The sequence below is a fragment of the Symphalangus syndactylus genome, chromosome 7 (assembly GCF_028878055.3).
Source record: "Symphalangus syndactylus isolate Jambi chromosome 7, NHGRI_mSymSyn1-v2.1_pri, whole genome shotgun sequence".
NCBI classification, from domain to species: Eukaryota; Metazoa; Chordata; class Mammalia; order Primates; family Hylobatidae; genus Symphalangus; species Symphalangus syndactylus.
The window spans coordinates 69,878,078-69,893,568 of record NC_072429.2 but is presented as its reverse complement, the minus strand read 5'-3'; positions in this window follow the sequence as shown (position 1 = coordinate 69,893,568).

Below are 15,491 nucleotides of genomic sequence, written 5' to 3'. Positions count from 1 at the left end.
AAAGTAGCAGAAAGACTATCTAAATAAATAATAGGCCGGGCACAGTGGATCACGCCTGTAATCCCAGCACTTTGGGAGGCCAAGGTGGGTGGATCACCTGAGGTCAGGAGTTCAAGACCATCTCTACTAAAAATACAAAAATTAGCCAGGCATGGTGGTGGGCATCTGTAATCCCAGCTACTCGGGAGGCTGAAGCAAGAGAATCTCTTGAACCTGGGAGGCGAAGGTTGCAGTGAGCTGAGATTGTGCCACTGCACTCCAGCCTGGGGGACAGTGAGACTCCATCTCAAAAAAAAAAAAAAAGAAAGAATAGCCAAAATGTCCCATATTTTGTGAGATACATGAATCTACGCATCCAAGAAGCTCAGCAACACCAAGTAGAACAAACTCAAAGAGATCCATACTAAGAAAAACTATAGTCAAATTATTGAACACCAAACAAAAAGAGACAATCTGGAAAGCGGCAAGAGCAAAGTGATTCATCACATACAAGAGATCCTGAATAAAATTAATAATCAGTTTTTCATCAAAACCATGGTGGTCAGGAGACAGTGGGATAAAAGTAAAAAAGTCAACCAGGAATACTATGTCCAGCAAAAATTGAGACATTAAGACATTTCCAGCTAAACAAAAACTGATGTATTTCACAAATAGACCTGCTCTAGAAATCCTAAAGAAAGTCTTCCAGGCTGAAACAAAACGACATCAAACAGTAACTCAAAAACATGCAAAAATAAAGAACAATGGTAAATGTAGCTACATAGGTAAATATAAAACACGCTTTGGTTTATAAGTTCATTTTTCATTTTACTAAATAGTTTAAAAGACAAACCCCTGAAACAATAATTGTAAAGCTATGTTAATGGGCACACAATATATAAAGATGCAGTTTGTGATACTACAACATAAAGTGTGGGAAGAGGGGCACAACAGAGCTGTAAAGGAACAGAGTCTTTGTATGCTATGAAACTCAGTTGGTATTTAATTAAAACTTGGTTGTTATAATCATTATTCCCCAGAGTAAACACTAACACAAAAACTAAAAATATATACGGAAATGGAAATAAGGGAATCAAAGTGGTGTACTAGAAGATGTCTTCTAGTAGGTGAATGGATAAACTGTGGTACACCCAGTTTCTAGCCATGAAAAGACATGGAGGAAACTTAAATCCATATTAGTGGAAGAAACACATCTGAAAAGGCTACCTACATGCTGTATGATTCCAACTCTGTGATATCCAGGAAAAGGGAAAACTATGGACACAATAAAAAGATCACTGGTTGCCAGAGGTTCAGAGGGAAGGAGGGAGGGATGAGTAGGTAGAGCATAGGGAAGTTTTAGGGCACTGAAACTAGTCTGTATGATACTATAATAGTAGATACATGTCATTATACATTTGTTTAAACTCACAGGATGTACAACACCAAGAGTGAACACTAATGTAAACTATGGACACTGGTTGATAACAGTGTGTTAATGTTGGTTCATGGATTGTAGAAAATGCACCATGCTGGCTCAGATTGTTGGTGGTGAAGGAGGGGGTGTGTATTGGGATGGGAGCAAGGAGGCCTATGGGCATTCTACCTTTCACTAAATTTTTCTGTGAACATAAAACTGCTCTAAACATAAAGTCTGTTTTTTTAAAAGAGCAAAATATCAAGTAAACTAGAGATTTAAATAAAAAGAAAACCTGGTCTCTCCTGATAGATTGCAAATACTGTGAGGTTAAGAGCTGCAACACTACTTTTCTCTAGTATCTCTCACTGTTTTAGGCACATATTTTGCACTCAATAAGATTTTCTGAAATGAAGGGAATTTTGTGTGTGAACTTAGGCAAGTCATTTCTCCCCTCCCTTTTTTTTTCTGGAGATGGAGTCTCACACTGTGCCCAGGATGGAGTGCAGTGGCACAATCTCAGCTCACTGCAACCTCTGCCTCCCCAGTTCAAGCAATTCTCCTGCCTCAGCCTCCCAAGTAGCTGGGACTACAGGCACAGGCCACCACACCTGGCTAACTTTTTGTATTTTAGTAGAGACGGGGTTTCACCATGTTGCCCAGGCTGGTCTCGAACTCCTGAGCTCAGGCAATCCACCTGCCTTGGCCTCCCAAAATGCTAGGATTACAGATGTGAGCCACCACACCCAGTCAAGTAATTTCCCCTATCTTTTATTTATTTATTTATTTATTTATTTATTTATTTATTTAAATTAATTAATTTTTTTTTTTTTTGAGATGGAGTCTCACTCTGTCACCCAGCCTGGAGTGCAATGGCATAGTCTCAGCTCACTGCAACCTCCACCTGCCAGGCTCAAGCGATTGTCCTGCCTCAGCCTCCTGAGTAGCGGGGACTACAGGCATGCACCACCACACTCGGCTAATTTTTGTATTTTTAGTAGAGACAGGGTTTCACCACATTGGCTGGGCTGATCTTGAACTCCTGACCTCGTGATCCACCCATATCAGCCTCCCAAAGTGCTAAGGGGTGAACCACCACACCTGGCCCATTTCCCCTTTCTTTACCTTATATTCTTTACATAAAAAATAAGGGTAATAAGTGGCGGGAAATGGTATGGTAGAAAAAAACCAAACAAAAGAAGGCAATATTAGTTGAATTCAGGAACAAAAATAAAATGAAGCTTACAGGGGAAAAAAGCCAAATGATAGAAGTGCTCTTTAATTAGTAGAAATGCAGATGGTAAAAAATGTGTTGAGGTGGATTATATGATATCAAACAAAATAGACTTTAAGTCAAAACTTGTTACAGGTTGGGGGGAGGGGGGAGGGATAGCATTAGAAGATATACCTAACGCTAAATGACGAGTTAATGGGTGCAGCACACCAACATGGCACATGTATACATATGTAACAAACCTGCACGTTGTGCACATGTACCCTAAAACTTAAAGTATAATAATAAAAAAAAACTTGTTACAGGAGACAAATAAAGACATTATATGTAGATAAAATGGTCAATCTATCAAGAAGATTAATCAGTTTTACAGATATACATATCAAAAAAAGTGCCCCAAAATACATGAAGGAAAATTTGACAGAGGTGAGGGAAGAAATAGATAGTTTTATAATAATCGTTGGAGTTTAAATACCTCATTTTGTTTTTTTGTGTTGTTTTTTTTTGTTGTTGTTTTTGAGACGGAGTCTCGCTCTGTCGCCCAGGCTGGAGTGCAGTGGCGCAATCTCGGCTCACTGCAAGCTCCGCCTCCTGGGTTCACGCCATTCTCCTGCCTCAGCCCCTCCAAGTAGCTGGGACTACAGGCACCCGTCACTACGCCCGGCTAATTTTTTTGTATTTTTTTAGTAGAGATGGGGTTTCACCGTGGTCTCGATCTCCTGACCTCGTGATCCGCCCGCCTCAGCCTCCCAAAGTGCTGGGATTACAAGTGTGAGCCACCGCGCCTGGCCATAAATACCTCATTTTCAATATGAATAACAAAATAGAGTCCTTAAAGAACACTATACACCAACTAGACTTAATGAACATACATTGACTGTTTCACTCAGCAACAGCATAATACACATTCTTTTGAATCGCAAATGGGACATTCTCTAGGACACAACACGTTAGGTCACAAACAAGTTTGACAGATTTAAAGGATTGAAATAAGACAAAGCATCTTCTCTGACTACAATCTTTCTCTGGCTGGAAATCAAAAATAGAAGGAAAACTCAGTTTTCACAAATAATGTGGAACTTACACAACATACAATGGGCAAAAGAAAAAATTACAGCTGAAATTAGAAAATGCTTTTTTGGGATAAATCAACACAAAAATAGAACATATCCAAACTTATGAGACATAGTGAAAATGGTGTTAAGAGGGAGATTTATAGCAATATACGCCCACATTTTAAAAAGAGAAAAAGGAACCTCCCAGATCAATCATTTTACACATTAGGTAACCAGAAAACAAAAAGAACAAGCTAAGCCCAAAGTTAGCAGAAGAAAGGAATTATAACAAACATTTAAAGAAAAATTGGCTGGGCATGGTGGCTCACGCCTGTAATCTCAGCACTTTGGGAGGCCAAGGCGGGCAGATCATTTGAGATCAGGAGTTTGAGATTAGCCTGACCAACTTGGTGAAACCCCATCTCTACTAAAAATACAAAAATTAGCCGGTCGGGATGGCATGTGCCTGTAATCCCAGCTACTTAGGAGGCTGAGGCAGGAGAATCACTTGAATCCAGGAGGCATAGGTAGCGGTGAGCCGAGATCACACCACTGCACTCCAGCCTGGGCAACAGAGTGAGACTCCATCTCAAAAAAGAAAAAGAAAAAGAAAAATTAACATCAATCCTTCTCAAAGGTTTCCAAAAAGAAGCAGAGGAGGGAACATTCTGACTCATTCTATAAAGCCATATAAATATTACCTGATGCCAAGGCCAAATGAAGATATCACAAGAGAAGAAAATTTGCGAACTGGCCAGGCATGGTCACTTGAGCCCAGGAGGTTGAGGCTGCAGTGAGCTGTGATCATGCCACTGCACTCCAGCCTGGGTGACAGAGTGAGCCCCCCATTTTTTTTTTTTTTTTGAGAGGGAGTCTCACTCTGTCAGCCAGGCTGGAGTGCAGTGGCATGATCTCTCCTCACTGCAACCTCCACTTCCTGGGTTCAAATGATTCTCTTGCCTCAGTCTCCTGAATAGTTGCGACTACAGGCTAATTTTTTGTATTTTTAGTAGAGACAGGGTTTCTCCATGTTGGCTGGCTGGACTTGAACTCCTGACCTCAAGTGATCCACCTGCCTTGGCCTCCCAAAGTGCTGGGATTACAGGCATGAGCCACGGCCCCAGCCCAAGACCCTGTCTTTAAAAAAAAAAAAAAAGAAAGAAAAGAAAAAAGGAAAGAAAATTTGCAGAACAACCTCCCTATGAATATAGGGAATGCAGAAATCCTCAAAAAAATAAAAATAAAAACTAAGAACCTACCAAAGCTTAGTCCAACTACCTTTTACACAGATTATACATATCAACCATGTAGGATTTATTCCAGAAATACAAGGCAAATTCTGCAACAAAAAAAATCAGTCAATGCTACATTAATAAAATGAAGGAAAAAAACCTATATGTTTATCACAATTAATGCAGAAAAAGCATTTGACAAAATCCAACACCCTTTCTTGATAAAAACACTCAACAAAATAGGAATATAAGAGAATTTCATCCACAGAATAATTAGCACTTATGAAAAAGCCACAGCTAACATCATACTCAATAAGGAGAGACAAAAGCTGTTTCTCTCTAAGATTAGGAACAACAAGTGTACCTGCTTTCCACACACACCATATTAGAAATTCTAGCCAGAGCAATTAGGCGAGAAAAAGAAATCAATGGCAAACAAAATGGAAATGCAGAAGTAAAACTGTGTCTATTCCAGAGGACTTTATATTTATAGAAAACATTTTTTAATTCACAAAAATCTGTTAGAGCTAAATAAATGAAATTAGCAAAGATGCTGGGTACAAGATCAATGTGCAAATATCAGTTGTATTTTGGTACACTAGCAATGAACAATCTGAAAGAGAAATTAAAAAAAAAAAACATTTTACTCATGGTAGCATTGAAAAGAATAAAATACTTAGGAATAAATTTAACCAAAGACCTGAAACATTAAGTATCTTATACACTGAAAATTACAAAATATTGTAAAGAAATGTAAATAAATGGAAAGAAATCCCATGTCATGGACTGAAAGACTTAATATTGTTATGATGACAAAATTGCCCAAAGCAATCTACAGATTCAGTGCATTTCCTATCAAACTCGAAATGCTCCTTTTTGCAAAACTAGAAAAGCTGATTCTCAGGTTTATATATAATTGTAACAGACATGAACCTCAACACAATCTTAGGGAAAAAATAACAAATTTTGAGGGCTCACACTTTCCAATTTCAAAACTTACTACAAAATTATAGTAAACAACACAATATGGTGCTGCATAGACATACAGATCAATAGAATAGAATCGTGAGTCAAGAAATAAACCCATAAGACCATCCAATGAGGAAAGAATAGTCTCTTAAATGCTGGGCCAGGTGTAGTGGCTCACGCCCATAATCCCAACACTTTGGGAGGCCGAGGTGGGTGGATCACATGAGGTCAGGTGTTCAAGACCAGCCTGACCAATGTGGTGAAACCCCATCTCTACGAAAAATAATAAAAAAAAATTAGCCAGGAGTGGTGGTTCATGCCTGTAGTCCCAGCTACTCAGGAAGCTGAGGCAGGAGAATTGCTTGAACCTGGGAAGTGGAGGTTTCAGTGAGCCAAGATTCTGCTGCTGCACTCCAGCCTGGGTGACGGAGCAAGACTGAGTCTCAAAAAAAAAAAAAAAATGCTGAAACAACAGGGCGTATACAAGCAAAAGATTTAATTTTAGCTCCTATACCACACCACATAGGAAAATTAACTGAAAATGGATCAAAGATATAATGTAAGGGCTAAAACCATCAAACTCTGAAGAAAACATTGGAGTAAATCTTCATGATCTTCATTTTGTTGATGGATTCTTAGTAATGACATGAAAAGCACAATCAACAAAAGAAAAAAATAGATAAATTGGATGTCATCAAAATTAAAATGTTTGTGCACCAAAGGACGCCATAAAGACAGTGAAAACTGAAGCCAGTGAATGGGAGAAAATATTTGCAGACCATATTCTGATAAATGTCTAGTATCCAGAATATATAAAGAGCTCTTAGAACTCAACAACAAAAAGACAACACAGTTAAAATATAGGCAAAGAACTTGAATAGCCTTTTCTCCAAAGAAGACATACAAATGGCCAACAAGAAATGAAAAGTGCTCAGATAAAATTGGAGGGTGTTCCAAGATGGCCGAATAGGAACAGCTCCGGTCTGCAGCTCCCAGCGTGATTGACACAGAAGACAGGTGATTTCTGCATTTCCAACAGAGGTACCTGGTTCATCTCATTGGGACTGGTTGTACAGTGGGTACGGCCCACAGAGGGCAAGCTGAAGCAGGGTGGTGCATTGCCTCACCCGGGAAGCACGAGGGGTCGGGGAATTTCCCTTTCCTAGCCAAGGGAAGCCATGACAGACTACCTGGAAAAACGGGGCACAACCTGCCCAAATACTGCACTTTTCCCAAGGTCTTAGCAACCGGCGGACAGGGTGATTCTCTCCCATGCCTGACTCAGCGGGTCTCATGCCCACAGAGCCTTGCTCACTGCTAGCACAGCAGTCTGAGAGGTGGCAGACTGGCTGGGGGAGGGGCATCCACCATTGCTGAGGCTTGAGTAGGTAAACAAAGCTCAAACTAGGTGGGGCCCACCACAGCTCAACAAGGCCTACTCCCTCTAGACTCCACCTCTGTAGGCAGGGCATATCTGAACAAAAGGCAGCAGACAACTTCTGCAGACTTAAATGTCCCTATCTGACAGCTCTGAAGAGAGCAGGGTTCTTTCAGTATGCTGTTTGAAATCAGAACAGACAGACTGCCTCCTCAAGTGGGTCCCTGAGCCTTGTGTAGCCTAACTGGGAGATACTTCCCAGTAGGGGCTGACAGACACCTCATATAGGCAGCTGCCTCTCTGGGACGAAGCTTCCAGAGGAAGGATCAGGCAGCAATATTTGCTGTTCTGCAATTTTTGCTGTTCTGCCTCCATTGGTGATACCCAGGCAAACAGGGTCTGGAGTGGACCTCCAGCAAACTCCAACAGACCTGCAACTGAGAGATCTGAGTGTTAGAAGGAAAACTAACAATCAGAAAGGAATAGCATCAACATCAACAAAAAGGTCATCCACACCAAAACCCCATCTGTAGGTCACCAACATCAAAGACCAAAAGTAGATAAAACCACAAAGATGGGGAGAAACCAGAGCAGAAAAGCTGAAAATTCTAAAAATCAGAATGCCCCTTCTCCTCCAAAGGATCACAGCTCCTCACCAGCAACAGAACAAAGCTGGATGGAGAATTACTTTGATGAGTTGACAGAAGTAGGCTTCAGAAGGTCCATAATAACAAACTTCTCTGAGCTAAAGGAGGATGTTTGAACCCATTTCAAGGAAACAAAAAACCTTGAAAAAAGATTAGATGAATGGCTAACTAGAATAAACAGTGCAGAGAAGACCTTAAATGACCTGATGGAGCTGAAAACCATGGCACGAGAACTATGTGATGCACACACAAGCTTCAATAGCTGATTCAATGAAGTGGAAGAAATGGTATCAGTGATTGAAGATCAAATTAATGAAATAAAGCTAGAAAACAAGGTTAGAGAAAAAAAGAGTAAAAATAAAAGAACAAAGTCTCCAAGAAATATGGGACTATGTAAAAAGATGAAACCTACGTTTGATTGGTGTACCCGAAAGTGATGGGGAGAATGGAACCAAGTTGGAAAACACTCTTCAGGATACTATACAGGAGAACTTCCCCAACCTAGCAAGACAGGCCAACATTCAAATTCAGGAAATACAGAGAACACCACAAAGATACTCCTCAGGAAGAGCAACCCCAAGACACATAATTGTCAGATTCACCAAGGTTGAAATGAAGGAAAAGTGTTAAGGGCCGCCAGACAGAAAGGTCGGGTTACCCACAAAGGGAAGCCCATCAGACTAACAGCGGATCTTTCTGAAGAAACTCTACAACCCAGAAGAGAGTTGAGGCAAGTATTCATCATTCTTCAAGAATTTTCAACCCAGAATTTCACATCCAGCCAAACTAAGTTTCATAAGTGAAGGAGAAATAAAATCCTTTACAGACAAGCAAATGCTGAGAGATTTTGTAACCACCAGTCTTGCCCTACAAGAGCTCCTGAAGGAAGCACTAAACATGGAAATAAACAACTGGTACCAGCCACTGCAAAAATATGCCAAATTGTAAAGACCATCAGTGCTATGAAGAAACTGCATCAATTAGTGGGCAAAATAACAGGCAAACATCATAATGACAGGATCAAATTCACACATAACAATATTAACCTTAAATGTAAATGGGCTAAGGCCCCAATTAAAAGACACAGACTGGCAAATTGGATAAAGAGTCAAGACCCATCAGTGTGCTGTATTCAGGAGACCCATCTCACGTGCAAACACGCACATAGGCTCAAAATAAAGGGATAGAGGAATATCTACCAAGCAAATGGAAAGGAAAAAAAGCAGGGGTTGCAATCCTAGTTTCTGATAAAATAGATTTTAAACCAACAAAGATCAAATGAGACAAAGAAGGCCGTTACATAATGGTAAAGGGATCAATTCAACAAGAAGAGCTAACTCTCCTAAATGTATATGCACCCAATACAGGAGCACCCAGATTCATAAAGGAAGTCCTTAGAGACCTACAAAGAGATTTAGACCCCCACACAATAATAATGTGAGACTTTAACACCCCATTGTCAATATTAGACAGATCAAGGAGACAGAAGGTTAACAAGGATAACCAGGACCTGAACTCAGCTCTGCAACAAACAGATCTAATAGACATCTACAGAACTCTCCACCCCCAAAACACAGAATATGCATTCTTCTCAGCACCACATCACATTTATTCTAAAATTGACCACATAGTTGGAAGTAAAGCACTCCTCAGCAAATGTAAATAAGAGAAATCACAACAAACTGTCTCTCAGAACACAGTGCAATCAAATTAGAACTCGGGATTAAGAAACTCATTCAAAACTGCACAACTACATGGAAACTGAACAACTTGCTCCTGAATGACTACTGGGTAAATAATGAAATGAAGGCAGAAATAAAGATGTTCTTTGAAACCAACGAGAACAAAGACACAACATACCAGAATCTCTGGGACACATTTAAAGCAGTGTGTAGAGGGAAATTTATAGCACTAAATGCTCACAAGAGGAAGCAGGAAAGATCTAAAATCGATGCCCTAACATCACAATTAAATGAACTAGAGAAGCAAGAGCAAACAAATTCAAAAGCTAGCAGAAGGCAAGAAATAATTAAGATCAGAGAAGAACTGAAAGAAATTGAGACACAAAAAAAACCTTCAAAAAATCAATGAATCCAGGAGCTGTTTTTTTTAAAGATCAACAAAATTGATAGATCACTAGCAAGACTGATAAAGAAAAAAGAGATAAGAATCAAACAGATGCAGGCCGGGCGCTGTGGCTCACGCCTGTAATCCCAGCACTTTGGGAGGCCGAGGCGGGCGGATCACGAGGTCAGGAGATCGAGACCATCCTGGCTAACATGGTGAAACCCCGTCTCTACTAAAAATACAAAAAATTAGCCGGGCGAGGTGGCGGGCGCCTGTAGTCCCAGCTACTCGGGAGTCTGAGGCAGGAGAATGGCGTGAATCCGGGAGGTGGAGCTTGCAGTGAGCCGAGATTGTGCCACTGCACTCCAGCCTGGGAGACAGAGCCAGACTCCGTCTCAAAAAAAAAAAAAAAAAAAAAAAAGAATCAAACAGATGCAATCAAAAATTATAAAGGGGGTATCACCACCTATCCCACAGAAGTACAAATTACCATCAGAGAATACTATAAATACCTCTACACAAATAAACTAGAAAATCTAGAGGAAATGGATAAATTCCTGGACACATATGCTCTCCCAAGACTAAACCAGGAAAAAGTTGGATCTCTGAATAGACCAATAACAGGCTCTGAAATTGAGGGAATAATTAATAACCTACCAACCAAAAAAACTCCAGGACAAGATGGATTCACAGCCAAATTCTACCAGAGGTACAAGAAGGAGCTGGTACCATTCCTTCTGAAACTATTCCAATCAATAGAAAAAGAGGGAATCCTCCCTAACTCATTTTATGAGGCCAACATATCCTGATACCAAAGCCTGGCAGAGACACAATAAAAAAAAAAAAATTTTAGGCCGGGCGCGGTGGCTCATGCCTGTAATCCCAGCACTTTGGGAGGCCGAGGCGGGCAGATCACGAGGTCAGGAGATCGAGACCATCCTGGCTAACACGGTGAAACCCCGTCTCTACTAAAAATACAAAAAATTAGCCGGGCGAGGTGGCAGGCGCCTGTAGTCCCAGCTACGCGGGAGGCTGAGACAGGAGAATGCCGTGAACCCCGGGGGGCGGAGCCTGCAGTGAGCCGAGATCGTGCCATTGCACTCCAGCCTGGGTGAAAGAGCGAGACTCCGTCTCAAAAAAAAAAAAAAAAAAATTTTAGAGCAATATCCCTGATGAACATCGATGCAAAAATCCTCAATAAAATACTGGCAAGCTGAATCCAGGAGCACTCAAAAAGCTTATCCACCACAAGCAAGTCAGCTTCATCCCTGGGATGCAAGGCTAGTTCAACATATGCAAATCAATAAACATAATCCATCACATAAACAGAACCAATGACAGAAACCACATGATTATCTGAATAGATGCAGAAAAAGCCTTCAACAAAATTCAACAGCCCTTCATGCTAAAAGCTCTCAATAAGCTAGGTATTCATGTAATGTATTTCAAAATAAAAAGAGCTATTTATGACAAACCCACAGCCAATATCATACTGAATGGGCAAAAACTGGAAGCATTCCCTTTGAAAGCCAGCACAAGACAAGGATGCCCTCTATCACCGCTCCTATTGAACATAGTATTGGAAGTTCTGGCCAGGGCAATCAGGCAAGAGAAAGAAATAAAGGGTATTCAATTAGGAAATGAGGAAGTCAAATTGTCCCTATTTGCAGATGACATGATTGTATATTTAGAAAATCCCATTGTCTCAGCGCAAAATCTCCTTAAGCTGATAAGCAACTTCACCAAAGTCTCAGGATACAAAATCAATGTACAAAAATCACAAGCATTCCTATACACCATTAACAGACAAACAGCCAAATCATGAGTGAATTCCCATTCACAATTTTTACAAAGAGAATAAAATACTTAGGGATACAACTTACCAGGGATGTGAAGGACCTCTTCAGGGAGAACTACAAACCACTGCTCAATGAAATAAAAGAGGACACAAACAAATGGAAGAACATTCCATGCTCATGGATAGGATGAATCAATATTGTGAAAATGGCCATACTGCCCAAGGTAATTTATAGATTAATTGCCATCCCCATCAAGCTACCAATGACTTCTTCACAGAATTGGAAAAAACTACTTTAAAGTTCATATGGAACTAAAAAAGAGCCCTCATTGCCAAGACAATCCTAATCCAAAAGAACAAAGCTGGAGGCATCACATTACCTGACTTCAAACTATACTACAAGGCTGCAGTAACCAAAACAGAATGGTACTTGTACCAAAACAGATATATAGACCAATGGAACAGTACAGAGGCCTCATAAATAATGCCACATATCTACAACCATCTGATCTTTGACAAACCTGACAAAAACAAGAAATGGGGAAAGGATTACCTATTTAATAAATGGTGTTGGGAAAACTGGCTAGCCAGATGTAGAAAGCTGAAACTGGATCCCTTCCTTACACCTTATGCAAAAATTAATTCAAGATGGATTAAAGACTTACATGTTAAACCTAAAACCATAAAAACCCTAGAAGGAAACCTAGGCAATACCATTCAGGACATAGGCATAGGCAAGGACTTCATGACTAAAACACCAAAAGCAATGGCAACAAAAGCCAAAATTGACAAATAGGATCTAATTAAACTAAAGAGCTTCTGCATAGCAAAAGAAATTACCATCAGAGTGAACAGGCAACCTACAGAACGGGAGAACATTTTTGCAATCTACTCATCTGACAAAGGGCTAATATCCAGAATCTACAAAGAACTCAAACAAATTTACAAGAAAAAAACAAACAACCCCATCAAAAAGTGGGTGAAGGACATGAACAGACACTTCTCAAAAGAAGATATCTATGCAGCTAACAGACACATGAAAAAATGCTCATCATCACTGGTCATCAGAGAAACGCAAGTCAAAACCACAATGAGATACCATCTCACACCAGCTAGAATGGCAATCATTAAAAAGTCAAGAAACAACAGATGCTGAAGAGGATGTGGAGAAATAGGAACACTTTTACACGTTGATGGGAGTGTAAATTGGTTCAACCATTGTGGAAGACAATGTGGCAATTCTTGTGGAAGACAGTGTGGTTATTCCTCAAGGTTCTAGAACTAGAATTACCATTTGACCCAGCAATCCCATTACTGGATATATACCCAAACGATTATAAATCATGCTACTATAAAGACACATGCACATGTATGTTTATTGCTGCACTATTCACAATAGCAAAGACTTGGAACCAACCCAAATGTCCATCAATGGTAGACTGGATTAAGGAAATGTGGCACATATACACCATGGAATACTATGCAGCCATAAAAATGGATGAGTTCATGTCCTTTGCAGGGACAGGGATGAAGCTGGAAACCATCATTCTCAGCAAACTATCACAAGGACAGAACACTAAACACCGCATGTTCTCACTCATAGGTGGGAATTGAACAATGAGATCACTTGGACACAGTGAGGGGAACATCACACACCAGGGCCTGTTGGGGGGTGGGGGACTGGGAGAGGGATAGAATTAGGAGAAATACCTAATGTAAATGATGAGTTGATGGGTGCAGCAAACCAACATGGCACATGTATACCTATGTATCAAACCTGCATGTTGTGCACATGTACCCTAGAACTTAAAGTATAATAATAATAATAATAATAATAATAATAAAGAAAAACACTCAACATCATTAATCATTAATAAAATGCAAATCAAAATCACAAGAAAATACCACTTCAGACACACCACACACTAGGATGGTGATTTTTTTTTGTTTTTTTTTTTGAGACGGAGTCTCACTCTGTCACCCAGGCTGGATTGCAGTGGTGCGATCTCTGCTCATTGCAACTTCTGCCTCCTGGGTCCAAGTGATTCTCCTGCCTCAGCCTCCAGAGTAGCTGGGATTACAGGCATCACCATGCCCAGCTAATTTTTGTATTGTTAGTAGAGATGGGGTTTCACCCTGTTGGCCAGGCTGGCCTCGAACTGTTGACCTCAAGTGATCTGCCCACCTCGGCCTCCCAAAGTGCTGTGTTTATAGGCATGAGCCACCACATCCAGGCTTGGGATGGAGACTTTTTTAAAAAAAGAGAAAATGAAAGGTTTTTTCTGTTTGTTTGTTTTTAATAATTTAAGTTCTGAGATACATGTGCTGAACATGCGGGTTTGTTACATAGGTATACACGTGACATAGTGGTTTCTGTACCCATCAACCTGTCATTTACATTAGGTATTTCTCCTAATGCTATCCCTCCCCTAGCCCCCAACCCCCTGACAGGCCCCGGTGTTTGATGTTCCCCTCCCTGTGTCCATGTGATCTCATTGTTCAACTCCCATTTATGAGTGAGAACATGCAGTGTTTGGTTTTCTGTTCCTGTATTAGTTTGCTGAGAATGATAACTTCCAGCTTCATCCATGTCCCAGTAAAAAACATGAACTTATCCTTTTTTATGGCTGCATAGCATTCCATGGTGTATATGTGCCACATTTTCTTTATCCTGTCTATCACTGATGGGCATTTGGGTTGGTTCCAAGTCTTTGCTTTTGTGAACAGTGCTGCAATAAACATATGTGTGCATGTGTCTTTATAGTAGCATGATTTATAATGCTTTGGGTACATACCCAGTAATGGGATTGCTGGGTCAAATGGTATTTCTGGTTCTACATCCTTGAGGAATCGCCAACACTGTCTTCCACAATGGTTGAACTAATTTACACTCCCACCAACAGTGTAAAAGAGTTCCTATTTCTCCACATCCTCTCCAGCATCTGTTGTTTTCTGACCTTTTAATGATCACCATTCTAACTGGCATGAGATGGTATCTCATTGTGGTTTTGATTGGAATTTCTCTAATGACCAGTGATGATGAGATTTTTTTCATGTTTGTTGGCCACATAAATGTCTTCTTTTGAGAAGTGTCTGTTCATATCCTTCACCCACTTTTTGATGGGGTTGTTTTCTTTTTTTCTTGTAAACTTGTTTAAGTTCTTTGTAGATTCTCGATATTAGCCCTTTGTCAGATGAGTAGATTGCAAAAATGTTCTCCCATTCTGTAGGCTGCCTGTTCACTCTGATGATAGTTTCTTTTGCTGTGCAGAAGCTCTTTAGTTTAATTAGATCCCATTTGTCCATTTTGGCTTTTGTTGCCGTTGCTTTTAGTGTTTTAGTCATGAAGTCACTGCCCATGCCTATGTCGTGAATGGTATCACCTAGGTTTTCTTCTAGGGTTTGTTTTTTGTTTGTTTGTTTTGTTTTGCTTTTTTGAGACAGAGTCTCACCCTGTCACCCAGGCTGGAGTGCAGTGGCGCAATCCCGGCTCATTGCAACCTCCGCCCCCCGGGTTCAAGCGATTCTCCTGCCTCAGCCTCCAGAGTAGCTGGGACTACAGGCCAATGCCACCACGCCTGGATTTTTTTTTTTTTTGAATATTTAGTAGAGATGGGGTTTCACCATGTGAGCCAGGATGTCTCAATCTCCTGATCTGGTGATCAGCCTGCCTCGGCCTCCCAAAGTGCTGGGTTTACAGGCGTGAGCCACTGTG